Source organism: Rhea americana, unplaced genomic scaffold (genome assembly GCF_003343005.1).
Source record: "Rhea americana isolate MKP2758 unplaced genomic scaffold, rheAme1 scaffold_220, whole genome shotgun sequence".
Classification (NCBI taxonomy): Eukaryota; Metazoa; Chordata; class Aves; order Rheiformes; family Rheidae; genus Rhea; species Rhea americana.
Window position 1 is genome coordinate 877,629 of NW_028186330.1, and position 21,414 is coordinate 899,042.

The following is a 21,414-nucleotide window of genomic DNA, read 5'->3' on the forward strand; positions in this document are numbered from 1 at the left end:
CCCCTCCTGCGAAAGAAAGTTAGGAGGGAGAGGCAGGCAGCGCTTCCGCCGGCCCCGGAAAGTTTTGCCGGCCTGAGGGCGTCAGTTAGGGGTTAGCCGCGTACGCGGGGGGCAGCAGCAAAGCGGCTCTGGGTCGATGCGGTCAGACACCCACAAACGCCCTCCGAGGCTGAGACAGGCGCTCTCCCCGTCGTGTAACACATACACGGGCAGAAGAGCTTACCCGAGGTGTCGCAGGGGGGTTTTTCCCCCGAGAGGGGAACAGGTGGGTTGTCGRTGCGGGGACATACACCCGCGCAGCCATAGCTGCGAACCTGCCCTGCAGCCCGGCTCCGGAGGCAGGCGGCTGCGCTTGAGCGCGGCGCGGCGCTGACCATCTCCGACCGTCCAAGGAGCAGCAAGAAACTAGTTCGCTCAGCTTTAGTCAAGTCCCCCTCGCTCACCTTGCCTAGCAATGGAGCGGTGTACGACGTACCAGTTGAAATACGCATCCGAGCTTTCGAACGGTGGGACTAGCGCTTTTAGCTTTCAAACCTTCTGRTACAGAAAATAGGCAGAAAGGACTGTTACAGCAATGATGGCTGAAACACACACAGTCAGGCAGCACAGAAACACGAAAGAAGGGCTAGAATGGGATCCTTGAAGCTTGGTGCTTTTGCTCTGGAGCTGAGTAAGGGCTTGTCAACCCAAAAGCTTATATTTTTTTTTAAAGCTGCATTAGCTGACCTATCAATACCATCATCTTCTGCAAAGTTTGCTTTGCAGATGTTCCAGAACAGCCCCAGCTACCACAATCCTTCAGCCACAGTAGGTCTTTAACCAGCCTGCTGTGACCTACACATGGCTAGGGCTGGATTTCCCAAAGTGTGGGGCACTGTAAGGAAGATTTTTCAGGCCAGGTAGAATTTTTGGAAATGTTTTCATTTAAGAGGCAACAGTGTAATATCAGTACTCAGGAGAACAGTGAAAACTGTTGGATACTGAGSAGTTTTCCTTGTTTCACTGTTAAGTACCTTCATGAGCAGCTGTTATTTTTGAAATCCCAGTCACTTAAACTCTAGTATCTGCATCCTCCTGTGCAGAACTTTYGGCTGCTCAGTTCTCAGTGTGAGCATTCTTGTCTAGTTTACAAAATCATTTGTTAACACTGTCTCATATCCATGACCCATCATACCCAAATATTCATCAGATTTGATCTTCCAAAACTTTTAAATAGAAGAACAAAGTTCTGAAGAATACAAATAAGTCAAGTGTTTCCACAGGTTACCCTAGTAACATGCAATTCCAGCTTGCCACAGGGCTTCTAGRCTAAATGTTATGTAGCTAGGGTAAGCCTTTCTCAGTGTCTTACTAAAATAATCATTAAGAAGTACGTATTTCCAAATGACCATCTCATTACCTCTGAATAAAGAATTAAACCTTTGCCTTTTCTAAAATCAGTAATTTTATGCTTTATATAGCTTAAACCCTTAYATGGGGTAAGCAGCCAGCGCACCCCATAAGCAATTTTACAAGAACTTCAATGACATCACTGCTTTACCTATAAACGTGTAATCTTTGCTTTTAAGCAACAGCTAGTTATGGCTAGAGCAAGACAGAGAGAATTTGGGAAGACATGCCATTTCTGTGAAAAAGAAGAGAAAGAAGCCAGTTTATGGTTCTGACATTTTTACATGTTCCCAGATGAAGCTTTGTTACAAAAAGCAGAACATTTTMATCTTTCAGGATTCTTTTTGTAGGAGAGCTCTATTTCTCCCGCATCTAGTTATACGGCATGTAGAGCAGCCAGGGCTGAAGGTTCACGGTATCACTGAATAATGAGAGGCAAAGCTTCAGAGCACTTTTGTAGCCACAAATCCCAGGTCATCTTAGCCTTCCTTGCACTGCCACTTTAAGGTGAATATCCTCTTTTCTAATCTAAAAGATTTCTCATTAGACTTCAGCCTCTCCTCATCCAGATTCATAAGTATGTTAAGTGATGAATGGTAGCTGATACTAGGACCCGTGCAGAACTGAGACCTGACCACTTCATTAGCATGACAGAATCAGATTGCAGTATATTATAGTCCAAATGGTCAAACAGCAGATATGGGAGAAAYGCTCAGTATTCTGTCTTCAGTGCAGACTCTAGATTAAAAGAAGAGAGAAACAAGAGAACCAATTATTTCTTGGCCATTTTTAACAACTATTTTAATGAGAATTTCATGTTTGGTGTCACACAGACAGCCCTGGAAGCTGAAACCCTTATGTTTATTTACAGAATAGTTATGGCACAAGAAACGTGYGTCTAGGTTTCCCCACTCTGCTCTACCACTAGGGAACATCAGCAAGGACAAACTTTGTCTCTAGATGATGATCAAATTCTGTATCTCCATTCAAGGCTSTTTCCCCTCTCCAGGATCCTGTGCACACGAGAATATCGCATTAGCTAAATAAATCAGTTGCAGTGTGACCACTCATTTTAAAATGGTCTAAGCTGGTTTTGTTTTAGTTCTACTGGGAATCAACTGGAGCTAAAACAGAAAGAAACTTCACAAGCTGAAATAAAAATKGTGCTGTCAAGCAATGACTTAAACTAGTAATGATGACCATCTCCATTAGACTAGGCTCGAGACAGTGAGAATGGACTTTCATGCTGAAGATAGATGGCTATTAGTAYGGAAAYTTAATTAAGCAACCTCTCCATGAGMTKAGGAGACTGAGCATTTGAAAAATATTTTTGAGAAACACCTCAATGCGAACAGTGAGACCCCAAATATAGGATATATGTTTTACCAAGTTTAAAACCACTTGTTTGGCATGGTTGGTAACAGAAACACAAAATGTCACAGCCATTTCATCAGAACATCTAAGAGCATTTRAAGACAACCATTTTTAGCCCATGAGATGGGCAAACCAAGGCATGAAGTACGCAACTGCTCACCGAGGCAAAGGAAAGCCGTTCTCCAACCACCGACATCCACGCAACGTGAGGCGGACAGCACATCTTCCTTCCCATCTCCCCTAYTTTAATGCCAGCAGCATCCTCTAGTTCTGCATGGCGTAGGAGAGGGGACAGTGCAGAGACAGGAGAGGAGAAAGGGAACCTGCAGGACAACCACCCAGGGAAGCCCTCAGCACCCAGGAGGAGCTGGCTGATGTTTAGAAAAAAATCTGTGGCAGCAAGAATAAGGTTTGGGGATGAGGGGTTTGCTGAGCCCACAGTGAGCACAGGGTAATCTCAGGTTGTAACTCTTAGGGGCTGAGCTGTGCACTGTCTGACCCCATCCAGTGGCTCTGCAAGCCCCCAAAAGAGGAGAAAACAGCCTGAAAGAGTGACTCCTGTGGCTCTAGACCAGCTTTGCTACTTGGGGAAACAGATCATCAGTCCTGTTTATTTTTCCTTGGTTTTGTTATTCCTTCTGAAAGGAAAATACCTTTCTTATATGAAAGGTATTTTTTATTGCAGTGCTTAAGTGGCAGTTGTTCGGACAGGTTCACATCATAGCTTTAGAAAGGTAGCAATTTGTGGAATAGCATTAGTCCAGCCGTATGAAATAATGCCTTCAAGAGCAGTCCATCTGAAAATGGAAACAGAGACAAAGCCAAGGTGCGTGTTACTCTAACAATTCATGTGTATTTGAAAGGCTGAATTATAAATAAGCAGTTTAAACAATTTTTTTTTTTAAAAAAAAAAAGCTTCTGCTTCCATAACTATTTTTAAACTAGGCTGGCTTTCATCTTTTCATTTTTRTTTCTTCCATTTTCTTTATGCCGCTTGTCAAAGGATGCTGAACACACACTGCTTCAGTTCTCTCTTTTTTTTCGCTAGTCAGATGTCTATTTAAGTTGACTGATAAGTGGTTATTGAGGAAGCATTACACAAGCTGCAGTTACAGTGGTCTCTCTTCATTAATTGTTTTTAAATTATTTGGTTTATCTCAGATAATGATACGCTACAACATTATGCTTTCTGCTTTACCTGTGGACTTAAAAACGCTCAGTCATTTAGTATAGGCTCTTCAGTATAAATGSTCTCTTTACACTTTGTAAATCACATTTTTGCATGCTAGGATTTTTTTCCTTATTACTTGTAATATAAAAAAAATCCTCCCTAGACAGAATGAGAAATTTAAGTTTTAGAAGTCAGAAGTTTATGAAATGTCCCTTAAAAARGTTTTTGCTGCTATAGATTGATACTCTAAGAAAAACCTCAAAGTGCTTTTTAGACATTGTTCATTTTCAGCTTGTGATTTCTCTCATTATTACATTAAAGAAAACAAAAGTACCATGAAAGTAAAATATTTATATTCACAATTAATAGTATTCATRCAGAAAATTGTTCCAAAACATGGGAATGAAGACTGTGTTTTTGTTTAAGACTTAAAGCTCAAAGCTCAAGTAAAAACCATGAAAAGCTCTTTTTCTCCGAAAAGAAGACCTCTGCTCCTCTCAGCTCTGAGAAGACTTTAACACACATATTCTGAGTCAATAAGAGCCCCCATCTATGCCCATTAAAGAGCAAAAGAAATGCATGCTACCTTTTTGTAAACAAAATGTATACAAGCTCTACCAGTTTAAATCACTTGTCTGTCGTTACATGCCTGATGCACCTCTAATGGAGGTTTTGCCATTATAAACTTTAAAAAAAGTGTTATTCCGATCTTGATCACTGAAGTTAAACAATATGAAAACATTGTGTTGTGAAGCCTTTGGAGAGAAAGCGGGGAAATTCAATGCTGGACCTGTTCATATGGGCCATTCTGAGCAAAAATGGTTGTGTAAATCCAGAGCACAATATTTTGTGCTTCCRTTCAGAGGGCACAAGGGAGTGCATWTATATGCATTTTGAAGCACCTATTTTCATTGTGATTTCAATAACCAAGTGAGAAAGCAAATTTTAATCATGGCTTAAAATCATATTTGACATTTGTGCTTTTTTGCTTGAAAGGAAGTAACACAGCATGTGYGCATGTACATACACATACTCATGCACATGCGCAAAATATTATRAAATATTTGAATGTACAATCTTTTCTATAATCATAATCCTAATGCCATGCATTGTTCTTCCCATTTCAAGGATACACTACTAACATTTTTAATTTTTATATTTTCTTTCTGTTAGGAGACTGAACAAAGTATTTCCTAAGCTTGCRTTAAGCTCTGGTAAGGCGGAAACTGGCATCCAGTTGAAAATACCTAAGAACAGTGCTAAATTTTTTCTTTTATTAGTTACTCTTGCATCCATTTATAATATTTAAGTTTCTCTAGATACAAATTGTGTTTACAAGAAATTTCTTCAATAAAGAAAACCACCTGTCAAATGTTTTATGCAATAAAATATTTCTGGTCCAATATTGTTTGAGATTTTAGAATTAATAGAGCTTATCCTCTCACCRTTCTTTAATATTACTGGAAGATGTGTGTGTGTGTGGGGGGGAGGGGAAGCGTGAAACAAAACCCCAGCCTTGCTGTCTCTTCGATTCCCACAGATTTTCTCAACTTTGACTGTACTAAACATTAAACTAAGCTTAATGAATATGTGGAACTGAAGCAAAAATTCTCCTATACCCTCCAGAAAAAACAGGGGGAAAAAAACCCTATTATTGTCAAAACAGGTTTAGCATTATAATTTACACCAATATTTAATTCAATCTTTAGCTTTAAAACTTCTACAACAGAAATTGTATTGTTTAGTATTTCTATTTCATTAAATTGTTCAAATAATAATGTAGGTTAGTTTTTGAACTAACATGCATATAGTGATGCATTTATTTGACGCATATATTAATTTAYTTATGAGATAAAAATGTTTTAAAAGACATTGTTCATTTCAAATACTCAACACTATTACTGTGGGATATTTATTAGTCACATTATGTGACTAGTTATGATTAATTTCCTGTCTCTCACATAGAAAAGCTCTTAAAAAATAAAAACARTCTTACACAGCTTTTGCACAATCAAACATATAAAAATCTCAGTTCCTTTTTCCTTTTTTAATTATTATTGGAGAAGCTGATAAAATATTATGCATTGAAATCGTGACTGCAAAGCCGAGTATTCTAAAGTTAAGGAATTCACAGTAACAYATTAAGCCTCCATTCTTCTCCAGGATTTTAGAATTAAAATATAACCACCAGACAACTGATCTGGTAATTTAATTGTTTTCAGACTTGGAGAACCACCATGCCTCTTTGTGCATTAACTAGATGCAAGAAGGAGCAAAATTAGGTTAACATGTCAGTTTTAGTCCTGGCACTTGAAAGTACTCAGGTACATGACTTTGCAACCTCAGAAGTTTTGAAGGTTTTTTTGGACAGGTGTGTTTTTTGGACTTACTGTATGTAAAGCCTGTCCACATACAGGAGATGCAAAAGGTAATTACAAGAGAGGGTAAGAAGAAGAGGGGCTACTTCAGAGAGGGAAATAAATCTCAGAAAGACAAATGAAATTTCAGTGAGGAATGAGCAAATAGGAGGAGAGATGCAGACAAGGGAAACGTCAATCTCTGAGATGACACAAAATTGGAGAAGAAACTTATAAAGCAATAAACTGAGGGGGAAAAAGGATATAGCTTTATTAAAAGTGAAGGAAATTTGAAGGTAAGGAGACTATGAAGGGAAAATAAAAATGAAAGAGTGCATTAAAGTCTTTAAACAATATGCTAAAAATATATATAAAAAAAGCACAAAACCCAATGCTCATCACTAAAAAATTATAAGCCAAATCAATATCTGATGCATTTCCATTTGCTTTGTTGGGATTATGTTCATAATTAATATAGTCCTGTATGTTCACATTTATTTAATGCAGCACATACAGGAAAACACATCTGGTGGTGTCAGAAACATTTTTCAGTTCTGTAGAAAACGTGGCTGACTGAAGAGACTGTGGAGTCTCCATCCTTGGAGACTTTCAGCATCAGCTGGGTAAAGCTCTGAGCAACCTGAACTCCCTAGGAAGGTAAACTTGCTTGGAGGAAGAGGTAGAACTAGGTGATCTTCAGGGGTCCTTTTCCAACCTAAATTATTCAGTGATTCCTAATGATACTACTAATCTGAACTTTGATTCATGATAAAGTTTAGAAGGTCACTAGAACTTTGGGCAATTTAACATACTTGCTTGTGGTTCATTCTCTATTTGTCCTCTCAGACAGATTTATTATTATTATTATTATGGCGTGATAGTCTGAGAAATTCTCATAAGTTGTAGAATACAAAACTGTCTGAGATTATTTATGCTTTTAGGGAATATTCTCCATAATTCACTGAGCATAAACCTTTAATATAAAAGCTTCAGTGACATGMTTTATAGAATACATCTTCAAACTATTCCTATTATTTGTCCTCCCTTTCTCTCACTGTTTCTATCCACTTAGCTTTTATTATTAATTAAGCTTTTGCAATGACACTTACATATAAYGCATACACATTTTATCCTGTTGCCCTCTAATTACTTTTAAGCCCCTTGGCTGAGTTCAGTCAAACTTGACAAAATGAAATCTTAAAACTTTACAAAAATAGGCGAATTGGCAGAGAAGAGCAACTCTAAACTCTTGTCACTGAAGCCGTGCTGTTACACAGCAGAGAATGCATATAAGGGACCACACYTATAATGCCCAATCTACAGTAGATACCTCCAGTAGACACTGCAGTTAGTTCATTTAAAGACACAAATCTATCAGAAAATGTGCTTTGCTAATTTTGGTATTCATAACTCCTTTGCTTTCCTGTCATTATCCTTCTCTATATTATCACAGAATTTCTGTATCCCTTACCTGGTAATTTACCTGGTATTAAAGGCCCATTAAGTCATTTAAATTAATTCACACACATTTGATAACCTCATGGTTTTAAAAAAGAAAAGCTAGACAAATTATAATTTGTAGCATATGGAAAGTTTCATGAATTGCACATTCCCCAGTGTTCTGTCTTTGGATCTAATTACTGGAGATGATTACATGCAGGAAGTTTTGTGATCACAAAGCCTGGTTAAACAGTTTGTGTGTCATGTTTTAATGAGAAGAGTTAAATAATTGAAAGATCATGATTTAGACTGTGAGCAGAGCAAAAACCAAAGTCAGTGCAAACAGTCCTTGGGCTACAACTTGAGTCAGGAACTGAAAAATCCCCCAAACAAAAAACACCCCAAAATAAACAAGCAAAAAGCCCCATTCCACAAATAAACAAACWAAAAAACCCTSCAAAACCTTTTACTCTGTGTTGGTACACAAGGCCTGAAGCTAACGCAAGTCTCCCAGCTTCTCTGTCTTCTACAGTACTCCATGTACTGATCCACCCTGCCTGCATTCCCTAGAGAGCTGAAATAAGGTACTCAGTGCATACCTGAATGGCTAGCACACTAAGTACCTTATATGTGCAAAAAAACCCCACAAAAACAAACAACCCCCCCGCCATGTCCGTTCTCCCAAAGTTTGGTCCCTTGTTCAGCTCTTGTCACCGGGTCTTGGCACAGTGACATCTGTAGGACCACCGTAACAAGCAGGGTTCTCACGRGCATTTGCAAGGTCAAGCCTGCTGGTAGCCAGATCTAACAAGAAAGAAATAGAGCTGCTCTGAGGTTTTGTTAATGAATGAATACTGCATGCATGTGGTCATGTTGGCTCAGTTTACTATTTGTTGGAARAAGATAAGCAGGGAACAAAGCAATTTCCCTGGCTATCCACAGTATGCTTGAGAGTTATTACAGGCAGGGCCTTGTAAATAATTGAGTTTTTGGATCAGGCACTCGCAAGATCAGTGAAGAAGGTGACAGCTCAAACGCTCACAAAAACTCTCTTGTGACACCAGTGACCACGAAATTAGGGGCTGAACACTCCATGCAGACTATCAGAGCTACAGGCGCCATCCTTTGCCTGAGGACAATTAACCCATAGCCCTGTCTTCCCATGAAAATACCCTAACTACCAGGCTACTGRTGATTAAATTCTCATTTGACACTATTCTGCTTTGTGCACATAACAGATTTTGTTGGAGAAGGGACTGCAGCTCAACCATTAGCTCCGTCAAAGCAGAACGACTCCAGCGGGAAGAACGCAGCCAACCCCATCTCGCRCCGGTCTGAGGCTCAGCCAGGAGAGCCACACATTAGTTCAGATCTCGTCTTGGAAATGGGTTAGGTCTGAGCCCTTTTTTTTTTCCAGTAGTTCTGTGAACTCTAACCCTAATCAGAAAGTACTCCATGAACACAGCTTAAATAAATTCTCACCTGAGCAGGGCCTTATGCTCCGTGGTGTCAGTCTCTGCTTCTGCAAAGCCCATTTAACCTGTTTTTAGAACAAAGGCCGTAGCCCAAGAACTGCAAAAAACTCAAGCATTAAAATAATAATAATAATAATAATAATAATAATAATAATAATAATAATAATAAAAACAGAAAGAAACTCCCATCTCTAGGGGTAAAATGGTTATTGAAGAGGCATTTAAGGACATCAAATAAAATCAGTCATAAGTTGGCTTGACTAAGCAAACCAATCTTAAAATGATCATCCTCAAAGGAGTAAAACTCTTACATAATTTTTAAAGATTTTTCTTTAAATTACATCCTTCYTTCTCTCATTAGTGAAATTAAATGCTACTTTAATATCATGACTACTGACTTCTGAGGCAGATTCAGGCTGCTGAACAAGCRTGGTAATTTCTTTTAGGGCTATACCTCAGGTTCTTGTTTAGGAACAGGGAAATTAAATATTGCCAATGTCTTAAGAGGTAATGACAAGAAGCCAAACACACGCAGAAAGCAAAAAAGGGGGGGGGGGAAGGAAAATCAGGTCCTCTGATATCTCTAAGACTTGGTAAGGCTTTCCATGCTCCTAGCTAGCCAAGCACATCAGCCAAAGGACCTCAGCCTACCGGGTGCCAAACTGCTTGGAAAATCTGCCAGTTAGTATCGCAGTGGAAACAAATGCTGACTGGGACTTGGGAAAATTTCACCCTCAGAATACCCTAAAACACTGCCCAATCCTTCTGCTCTGTGCCTAATCACAGCGCAGCCCCCACCACTACTTCTGCAAGATAGCTGTCAGCTGAGGAAGGGATCTAGGTGTTGACATTCAAATGAGCTTTATTTCACTAACTCTTTGATTTCTTCAGCTTAGGCAATTAGACCTTTTTCTCATGTCATCTTTTGTCTTCCTTTCATTACAAAGCTCCCCTTGAATTCCTTTTTGCTGACAGCTTCATGAATAGATGTTTATTTGTACATTTACAAATTGTAATGGACGGTTGGGATGAATTCTTGAATTTTTACTCAAGGAATTAGCTTTTGTTTTACACTAGTGACTTCTACATAAAGGTCATGTAAATATTTGGGACCCAAAGATATTCTCTGGAGCAAAAGCTGCTGTACCGTTCATTCTCTTATGTCCAATATTCCTTTAGGGTTTTTCCTCCCCTTTTATCTGTTGGAAATAAGTGACTCCCAGTTGCTTTTTTCTTCTATTAAAGAGTCTAAGAATTGATATGAGCTGCAGCCATGGTGGTAAATGCCCTTGCTGCCACTCCATCAAATGCTGGCTGGGGCCTTTGGAGAGATCCTCTCACAGCAGCTGCAACTACCCTAAGCAGTCACATTCTTCTTTGGAAATTAAATTTCTTTTAAAAGTCTCATTTTGTCCTGAGGCTGGATTTCTGTTCTAGTAAATTCTAATCCATGGAGACATCTACTTCCCACTAAAGTTGATCAGAGCTGCAGGTGACCGGTGCCTCTGCAGCTCAGACCCTTAGGCTGCGTTTCTCCCAGAAGAGGGATATGTTATTAATACAAGTTAGCTATTCTTGGGAAAAGTGTAGTGAAAACCTCATTCGTGCCTTTCACAAAACTGGGATGGCTGATTATGGAACAGACTCTCAACTGTCTTATACAAAGGATTTTGCCAGGAGTTCATTTTTGAAACTTTTTTTTTTTTTTTTCCCTCTAGTGAAGCATTAGGGTGAGGAGTAAACATGCAAGAGCAGGCTTTCAGAACTTCTGTACTTTTTCAGGTAAACAAAATTGAATGAAGGAAAAAAATTCATTCTTTCTCTGATTTTTTTTTTCTCAGTTGGGATTAACTTTTCTTTAGAAAAATAGAGAAGGTAATAACTGCTTTTGGAAAAAGAAAATATCTGGCACACCTGAGGTTTTAAACAAACAGTTCCTGCTGCTAAACAGATCTTTGGTGAATTGTGAATGGAAGAAAAAAAATCTCCGGAGCAGAAGCAAAAATCCTGAAGTAGTTCACTGGGTCTGTATCTAGGCTCTTGCTTTGGTGCTAATGGGATTTCTCTGACAGGTTGCCTCAGGCTTTTGATAGAAGCAAGATTTAATGAGAATTTATGTTCCCAGCTTCTTTTCCTGCCTTAGTTCGTATATTTRGTTTCTACCGTTGGCATTATGCACTGCTCTTTAGAGTTTGCATTGCACAGACAGACACACAACTGTAACTTAACTTCTTTGCTCTTCTCTGCTGCCGTACTCAGACTGCACAAGGAAGAGCRGCCCCCTTTTGACGGGTGCCTGCCAGAGATTCATTTGCCAGGAAGCCGGGTTCAAATAAAAGACTGACATTTTGCTCTCATGTTTAACAACTCCAGATTGCCAAACATACCACGGGATAAAGAAGCCAAGTGGATGTGTAACTGCTTTACTTGCCAGTTGGCAGCMGGACAATCACGGGCTCTTGATTCATTAGCAGCGTTTTATTATTTGGTGGATGAGCTTATGGCAGCTGGGTCCCACATTTCTGTTTCATCTTAAGCAGAGGCTTCAGCAGGTGATCCAGAAAGAAATCTGCCTTAGATGATCCATTAAGTTCTTGTCTGGAGCAGACAATATTTACTGTTGTTGTGCTGGTGTGAGGAGCCCTCAGTCCCCAGGGTTAATTGACACAATTGCTGAAAAGGGCTGTCAAAGCCAAACAGTCAATTATATCAGGGCTGTAGGAGCTTGATGACAAGCCTCAGGTCAAATCTCTCAGCACAGTTATATGCAACATTTTGTCAGCTGCACTGATGCTGCAAGAGAGAGAGAAAGAAAGAGAGAGATGGGGGAGAGAGAAGTAACACAAGCAACGCTTGAGAGCGGTGCTAAATTCACTGGAGGTTGCTTCTTGGATTTCCTATATTCCAAACAGAACTAGTATAAACAAATCACAATCTAGCCACCTAAGGAGAATTTGGAAAACAAGCCTCAAGGTGTATATGGCCCGTCCTGCATACTGTAAAAACAAATCTAAAAAACTAAAATCCTACAATGGCTAAAATAATAGCAAGGAATAAAATCAGAAGGCATATAAAGAAAAACTAATGTACTAGAGGAGAGTTGAGCAGGTCATTTACTAGGGGAAAAATCAAGCCTTGCAGATCAGCTGGAGTTCTTTGAGGAAGCCAATAAGTATGTGGATAAGGATGATCCAGGTGATGCCATTAATCTAGCAGGAGCAGGGGAAGGAGGGAGGAGAAAGCTTTAATGTCTTTCCCAATATACTTTAATTAAGATGGTCAAGAGGAAAGGTGCTGTCATGAGTTAATAATGGACTAAATGAGAGGAAGAAGAGGGCAGAAAGTTTTCTCAATGAAAGAAAATAGGGATCAGTGCTGAGCCTTATTTAGCTTATTGTATTCATAAATGATCTAGAAAAAGGAGAGTGTAGGAAGAAGGTAGTCTGAGATGTAGAAACAGAAGCTGCTGTGGGACACTGCAGAGGCTGTCTTACAATAAATAACTCAGCAATAAAATGGCAGATTAAATATTCGCCTGAAATAAAGATGAAGTCATAAAGCAAAGTAAAACATGGGGTGAGAGGGGAATATTCTAGTTAGCCCCTACTGGTGAACTCCAAAGTAGCTACTCTACTGAGGAAAGAGATCTTGGAGTTATAGCAGATAATTCTTAGAAAACATCAGCACAGTGTTAACTGAAAAGAGACTATAGTGAATGCTAAGTATTATTCTGAAATGTATAGAGAACAAGTCAGAAAACCTTGGTTTGCCGTGGTCTGAATCAATTTTGCACCTGAATTTTGAGTAGTACACATAGTTTTGGTTCCTATCATCTCTGAAACACAACTGGTTGAGAAAAGGAACAGAAAAATGAGATAAATACAATCAAAGAGATCAAGCAACTTTGTAAAAGGAAAGATTGATTTTTTGACCTATAATAAAGATGACTATGAAAACATGATAATCAGGACTGGCATGAAAAAGGGGAATAGTGAATGGTCAGTCACTTTTTTTTTTTTTTTTTTTTTTTTTTTTTTTTTTTTTGGTAATATCGGAATTGCATTACCTAAAACTATTAATACATACTAATTGCATTTATGCAAAGTATAGTTGACCACCCAACTAGGGTGATGGTAAGGACTGCACAGTGTTAAAACTTACTACGTAGACTGTAAGAACAGAAAATACAATAATAGAAAAATTCACCTAACCCCAGTAGATACCTGAACACATTTCGCAAGAAGACCTGATGCAGAGAGTAACTTTTTAGACATTGTAATGGACCTACATATCATTTTAGACTATTTCTTGGAACAGTAAGAACTTACAAAAGGAGAACTTAGGTCTAAGTAATACAGAAACTAGAAAATATGTACTCTGTCATAGTAGTTTAAATGCCAAAAAATTCACTACATAACATTTAGCATAAAAAATGTATTATTAAAAGAAAAAAGAAAAATGAATAAAAGAAGCATCTGAAAAGACGCTCAAAGTTTTACATAGATATAAAATTTTTTCAGAAATCAGAAAGACTGTTTAAATACATCACATTGGTGGATTAGAATAAGCCAGTATTACCTATCAAGGAATTAATAGAACAAGAAAAAAATTGGCATAGTTTAACAGCAAACTGTTAAAAACAGATTTATCAAAACACTTCAAAAGGTTGAAATTGTGTTCAGATGAAGGAAAAATACAACTGGCAAGATAAAAGTAAAACTTAAAAAAAAATCTAATATAAACATATTGTATAAAATAGAGAATATATTAGAGAGATACATTAACGCAGTATATTTATCTTATATATACATATATAGAAATGTTATAAAGTGTTAAAAAATGCAAGACTAGGGAGTTATATGTAAAACCATAATATGGCAGACAAAAAAAAAGGAACGTTTGGTCAAAAATTTAACATCTATTATGGACTTTTTGGAAATACACTGAAACTGGAAACTTCTAGAAGATTTCTAATGGAATTCCAGGAAGTCTAAAGGAATTGAAATATGATATTGGTAAGTCTTAACTACTATATGCCACATTCCACTTATTTTGACCTTGCTATCAGAAAAACAGAAGAATCGTTCTATAGTGTGAATTGTATATTTTAAAAAGTGCATTAGAAAGTACTTACAGATGAGCAACTTTGATTCCTCTGCCATGCAAATTAGGTCAAGCCATAATCCATACAAGAATTTATAAACACATGGTAAATATGAGATAATGAGGAATGAATCATGCCTCTCAAATTTATCAGAATTCTCTCAACAAATCAATGGAAATACACTGAAGCATGATTCAACTAATGAAGTGATTGCAATCTTACATAAAACTCTGGACAAAGCTGCTCACAAACCCTAAACTGTTACAGGAGAAAGATATGTTCTTGTACAGAAAACTAACTAAAATGCAGAAAACAAAGGGGCACCTTTCACTGTGGAGGGACAGCAGTGGTAGAAGTCCCCAGGATGAACTTTTCTTTTCACCATAGTAAGAGGTGATCTGGAAAAGGAGTGAAAATAGGAGKGACAGTTTCATATAGGGGTCAAAATTAAAGCAAAGGGGAAACAGCTGATGGCCTTAACATCAGGTATGTTATCAGTGAGGAAAGATGCTTGAGATGCTGTTGACAGGTGTTTGAAAACGTGCTGCCCAGTAGTCACCGGCAATCAGAAAGGCAAATAAGATTAATTTGAAAGAAATATCAAAGGCTATTAAATAAGACAGGCCAGATGCAACCTGCAGAAAGGCTCTGGACTGCAGACTGCCAAGAGCGAGAGTCACCACCATGAAAATCTTTATTCCATTTTTGGCCTCTTCTTACATTTTTTCCCTAGCTATTTGCTACACACTACTGTCAGAGACAGAAGAACAGACTGGAAATGGACCTCTAGCCTGACACAGTAGAGTTGTTATTTTACAAGGCTGCCTCATGATTTCGGGGACTATGCATGTCCTCTCATTTGCTAAACATCTTTATTTTTGGATTCCATTTTTWAGCAGCTTTTCGGCAATTTTCACAGACTCGCTGCAGTGGCTGTCAGTTTAATTAAAGAMAAAACCAAAACAAAACAGCCTCCACTTGATATTATTTCTTTCTCACCCCTTTACTTTAGATTTTACTCAGGTTTTCATTACAGAATGATAGCTCCCGACCATCCTTCTGTAAAAGGACACCTCCAACTTATATTAAATAGTTTTAATTTCCTTCAACTATTCCCCATCGTCCAACACATTTTCTGAGATACTAGAAAATACCATTTCTTTCCCTATTGATTTTTTCTTTACTATAAAACAAAGCATTGATTTCTTTGCCTTACATCTTGCGTTCCTAATGGCACTTAAATTAACGCGCTTCATTTGTATGCCACCTTACCACGACTAACGTATCCTTCTTGTCAAACCAGCATCGCCAATAACGGGAACGTAGGAGCCTCCACTCAATCAGTAACGTGATAAACAGCACTCCGGTTGTCAAGAGCAATGGTTAGCCTCCATCTTCCTCTACGCCCTTGGGCAAGTCTCTTAATCTAGCCTACCCTTCAATTCTCCGTGTGCAGAATAGGGACATTATTTATCCAGCCCATATAGGTTTGAAGGTGAGAAAGACCTGCTYGTGAACATTGTACATGCTCAAATACCTCTTGAGTAAATAAAATAGGCCAACCTTACCAGTATGCTTTGCAGAATTATTAGAGATGCTTGTTTTGTGCCTGTTCTCCAAACTCTTCCATGACTCCCCAGTGCAAGCTAGTGTTTAACTAGCATTAGTTTGCTGCATTTTCTATGCTGCTTGGATCCTATTTATTTATTTATTTATTTCTCTTTTGTTTTATTAGCTTAATTTCTCTTTTGGTTTATATGTTTTTCTTCTTCTTTAATGCAAGGTAACTCCCGATGCAGAGCAGGCCAAAAGAGCATAAACGAGAGGGGTTTTTGAAACACTTACAAATAACGGCCTTTGGGAGACTGCGTTGCTCAGGGATTAGCGGAAGAGATCCTTACATTATTATCGAGTCTTAGGAAGGGGTTCCACAACCTAAAGAAACTGAGAACTGAGTGCTGGAAGAAGCGTCGCTGATCCTGGAAGAGTTGTTTATGGCTGTATAAACCGTGCTAAGAGCAAATATTTGCAGAGTTGATTTTGCCTGGAGCCAGCTCTTAGTGACCAAAAGCAGATTCAGGGCTACAGTGACCTTTTCATTCAGGCATAACTCAAAGGCACCTAAGTGTGAAAAGAAATAGAATCCACTGACCATGGCATTAGAAATTACCCTTTTAAATAAACTAGTTTTCTCAGCGGAGAAAAACAGGTGCAGAACTACATGGTCTAGTAAAAACAGCACTTGGAAATGCATCAGCAAATAGGACCTCACTCAAGCACCACTGGCCCAGAACGGTTCCTGAGCAAGATGTCCTAATCTACAGACCAGATTTCACTAAGTAACTTACTTGATTTTATTTATTCTTTTTGTTAAATCTCTGTACAGGTGCATTTTCCTTACGCTTATGCTGTGCTGTATCTCTATAACTGGTATTCGTAAGGTCTTTCAGGTAAGAAAAGTATACCTTTCCTATGGATAAGAAATGAAAAGAATAAAAATGCTCTTAGTGATAGTAAAAAGCTTATTAAGTCATAGTCATGTCTTTCTTTCATTAGACTGTGTCAATTCAGAAAGAAAAATATTTCAACGATATTGAATTTGGTGAAGACGACCAAATTTCAAAAAATCCATCTTAAAAATAGACTAATCCATTCACATAAAGAATGTCTTATATCCAGATAGAAACTCGTTTGTACTCTTCAAAGACAATTTTGCCTGTAAAATTGGGTATCAGAAGAAACGAGCACCACACAATAGAAAAATACATACAGCACAAGTGAATCATTCATACTTGTCAGAAATTGCTGATTTTGTGGAAAGTCTCCTGAGCCTGAAAAGCATTCTCAAAAAGCTGAAAAGAAGTCTTAAATGTTATGCTCAAATTGACAATCAGCACATTATTATTATTATTATTAATTTGAGAAATAAAAAGGTCTAGAGCCCGCTAATTATAAAGGCTTAAAAAAAGGCAGGTCTACGAGTAAAAGTTTCTCTAAATGCCCATGCAACAGCTGAATAGCTGTAGGCAGGCCTGTGAGTGAGAGACTCTCTACATGTACATGCTACAGCTTGACAGACATTGCCTGTCTCTCGCATGCACCATGGCACTGACCACCTCAATCACGTCAGATCCTCCAGCAGCTGTGGCAGTTGCGCACAGGGACAGCTAACCTACAAGCAAGGACTGCAGAGACGCTTGCAACCTAGAATGGTCCCTCTCAGGTGGAAGGTAGTAGGTGCCATGTAGTGAAATTCTTCTTGGGATGAGAACTGTTCATGCAGAAAACTCTCTCTTTCTTGGATAGCGTAGGGCTAATGGGGAGCCGAGAAACGATTACAGACCCCCCAGTTTTGCAAGGGCAGAGTCAACCCAGCAAAAAACCCTACTGAAAAACCATTGTGAAACAGGCTCACAATTACCACTATCAGAACTAAAATCCCGCGGTGGATGAACCTCCACTCATATAAACCAACGCTGACATTAATTGGCATCCTTAATTACAGTATTAGCAGAGACACCAGGGATTCAACTGGCACCAGAACCTGAACGGCCTTCTCATTTGTTTTTTTATGTTAGCTTCAGCCACACAGCAGTATAGGGGTAAGTAGTGTAGTGGGACGTTGATCTGTTTGGCAGATTAAAAGGATTTTTCCATGTTAGTCTGAAGGGTTGCACTAAGACTAAATCCATATCAATATTTAATTACAGGGAAGTTATATATGACAGCTTTGTTAATAGGCCATGAAGGACTGCTTACAAGTGGCTCTGCTGGTACACATAAGCCTTAGCTTTTCAAACGTTTCTTGCTGCATAGAAAGCAGCTGTGTTGGTGGAAATCTCTCAGCTAAAAAACAGTGCAAGTTTCTGAAAATGTACCACTTTACACCTGCAAAGAACAACGAAATAATTCAGGATGTTAGAAAATCTTTAACTGTTTGCAGCAGCAAATAAACCAATTCTCAGGATAGTAGTGTGTAATCTTCAGAGGCAGTCTTGGGGAAGATGATATTAGAAAAACAGAGGGGGAAAAAATGCAGATTAGTAAATAGAGAGATGTTCCATATGTTAGCAAGCTTACTTCAGGAAGCCTTGGTCCTGGGAGCAGAGACAGGTCAGGCTGAATGATCTCTTCTGATCTCTCCCAAGCAAAATTCTGTAGGTAAACAACACACAATCACCACTTCAATCTGGTTAAAGCTGAAAGCAATCGATTTATTTAAAATGAATGAAGTCTACTTGGAACAAACTTCACAGGCTAAAGTGAAAGAATGATGTAGCACAGAGAAAGGATCAGATTAAAGCGGTAGAGCTTTCTAATAGAAGTGAGGAAGCCAACCTGTGAAAAAGGAGAGGATCAACACTTTTTCACCTTCCAAAAAAAAAAAAAAAAAAAAAGTTACAAAATACATGGCAGCAGTTTTTATCTTTTCTTTTCCTGGACAAAAAAATTCCCATAGGGGAAAAAAATAAAACAAATAAAAAAAAATCACAGCACATTTCATTCTGCTGTCCCTAGGTTGGCAAAACAACAAGAGTCTGAAACCAAGATGAGGGCAGSCTCAAATACCTCATGCTTTTCAGGCTGTACTGGAGCCCATTCCCCAGCAAATACCACCACCTTGCCCTAAAACTCGGCACAGTCTTTGATACGCATCTTTCAGATTGTACACCCATGTTTAAACTTGCATGAAATACTCAAAGGGTAACTATGGCTATTTTCTGTAGCGCCTGGGCATAGAAATTCCCCTATTACTATGGCCAGYGACTTTTGGACATCTTCATGCCTTTTCTTCTCTTCAATTTTGCATAATATCAAATGGCCAGAGCCAAGGCGCAGATTGGCATAGGAGCTCTGACAGTGTGCCCTCTGCTTGAATTAGGCAGAGCACATGTGTTTAAATTAACACTTAGTATAAAAGGCACAAATCTTCCTACTTGAACATACCTGTGAGATCACTTCCTGACAAACTCTATCCCCCTAAAGGTACTCTGAATAACCCATTATATGAGAGGAAACAAAGGGCAGCATTCAAAGARTAACATAAAGCTTGTTCCCTTAAGAGACATTGAAACAAGAGCAGACACTTAATACTCCACTTTCAGCCAAAGGTATTTGTGCTTTGATGGTAGTAAGCAATTTCAGGTACTTTTGAAATGTCATCGATCTTGGTCTGTAGCCCTCAGAACCACAGCTATTTTCTTACCCAGCTGGTGCTGGGAATTTGGCCCCCTTGATTTACGTTTTGTATCAGGGGTCCACCCTGAAGTTCACTGCGTAGAAATCATGAAGATACCATGTCTGGAACAACAATCCAAAGCCTCTTGTTCAACTAATAAGGCTTGAAGCAGACCAGCGAAGGACTAACTCCTTTCCTCTGCTACTTAGACCACAAATTTGGATGCTACTGGGAATGATCAGTTGTTGAGTTCTAGTATTTATAAAAATGGAGTTTGACAACATGGAGCTTCCTGTCTCTGATGGGCTTACAGGTTCCTAGGGACCAGCTTATTTTGTTTACACTGATATCTGTGAAAAAAGTCCTAAATCAGGAAGTTCAGAAGAAAAGAAAACAAGAAATAATTATTGGCATTAACCTGAAGAGGTCAGAATTTGATTTTCTCTCATCATTTGCAAACTTTTGCTCTCTTAATACAGGATGCAGCAGCAGGGCTGTTTTGTATACAGATATGTACGTGAACATCTAGTGTATGACCTGCTTCTGTAACCTGCTGCACGAAACAGCAGAACTCGCATTCATTTCCGCAGTGCACARACACACACTAAATAATCCTCTTTAATGGGCTTATCTTAGTAAAACTTCCACCTATCAAGTTGAAAATCTCTGGAGTTTCTACTCTTTATCTCTACTTGTTGTATTCTCAAGTCTGCAAATGTAATCGTTTTAGCCACGAAGTGGAGGGAAGGAGAGGGAAAAGACAGTGTTGCTTGTTTTTTAACAAAGAGATCTCTTTCTGAGCACCATTACAGTCAAGTTTTAGCTTGAAGACCAACCTTCACGGATGTGAGTATTTGTTATTTTGCTGAAAACCATTTTTTTGATTTGAGAATTAAAAGATTGTGAGTTTTGCTCACTGACAATGCTCAGTGGATCAATACAGTCACTTCTGCAGTACGTTTTGAAAACACATAGCTATCTTCGACTTTCAAAAACGATGACAGTGTTTTGTACCCAATCCAGGTTCTGTCTCCCTGAATAAAATACCTGACAACTTCAGGTTACTTTGAAGATTTTCTTTCTGTGCTAGGCGTATATGTATAAGYGACTTGCCTGTATTTTGTGCTGCTCCTCTCCTCATTAAAGCTAGCATGACCTGAAATGAAGCACTGGATACTCTAAAGCCATATGTTCCTAATAACTCTGGAAAATGAGAGGATTCAGTGAATGTGTATGTGATGAAAGCAATGTTTATGTGTTTCTACTCCCCATCTTAAAAAAGAAAGTGCGTAAGCCCAGTACTTTAGGCCAAGCATAGGGAATGAGTTGGCACCACAGTCTTGTTTGGCAAGGTTTCTGTGGATGCTATTTAAAATAAAACTGAGAAAAGCACAGCCTCAGCAGGCAAAGTCTTGCACACAGCCTGGCAGAACAATCTGCTGTAGAGGGCTATATACCCTGCAGAAATTCTTACCCAGGTATCTACTTCCAACATTTTTCACTTCCTCTCTCAAACAGACCAGTATTAACCCTGAGTAATCTCCTCCTGTTTTGAAGGCTTAGTGTAGATTTGCTTTTACATTCAGAAGCAAATTTGCTCCACTAGACRTGCCAACTTGGATCACGCACCAAGAGGCTAAAGGAGGCCTTGCTTTGTGGAACATGTCATGCTCCTGGTGTCTAGCCAAAGGTTTGTTATACTGAAGCACTGATGACTTCATTTTCTTGTCAGCAAAGCTCTGAAGTCCTTGAAGGAGAAACTGCTTCTCATCCCTCTTTTTGCATTGCCTAAGAATAAAAGCTGTACTTCCTTGATTTTTACTGCTCCGCAGTGCAACCGCAACACCCAGTTGGCACAGATCTCACTACAAAGCGCATCGCTTGCGGGGCAGCCTGGCCGTAACACACGGCAGAGGCACAAATCT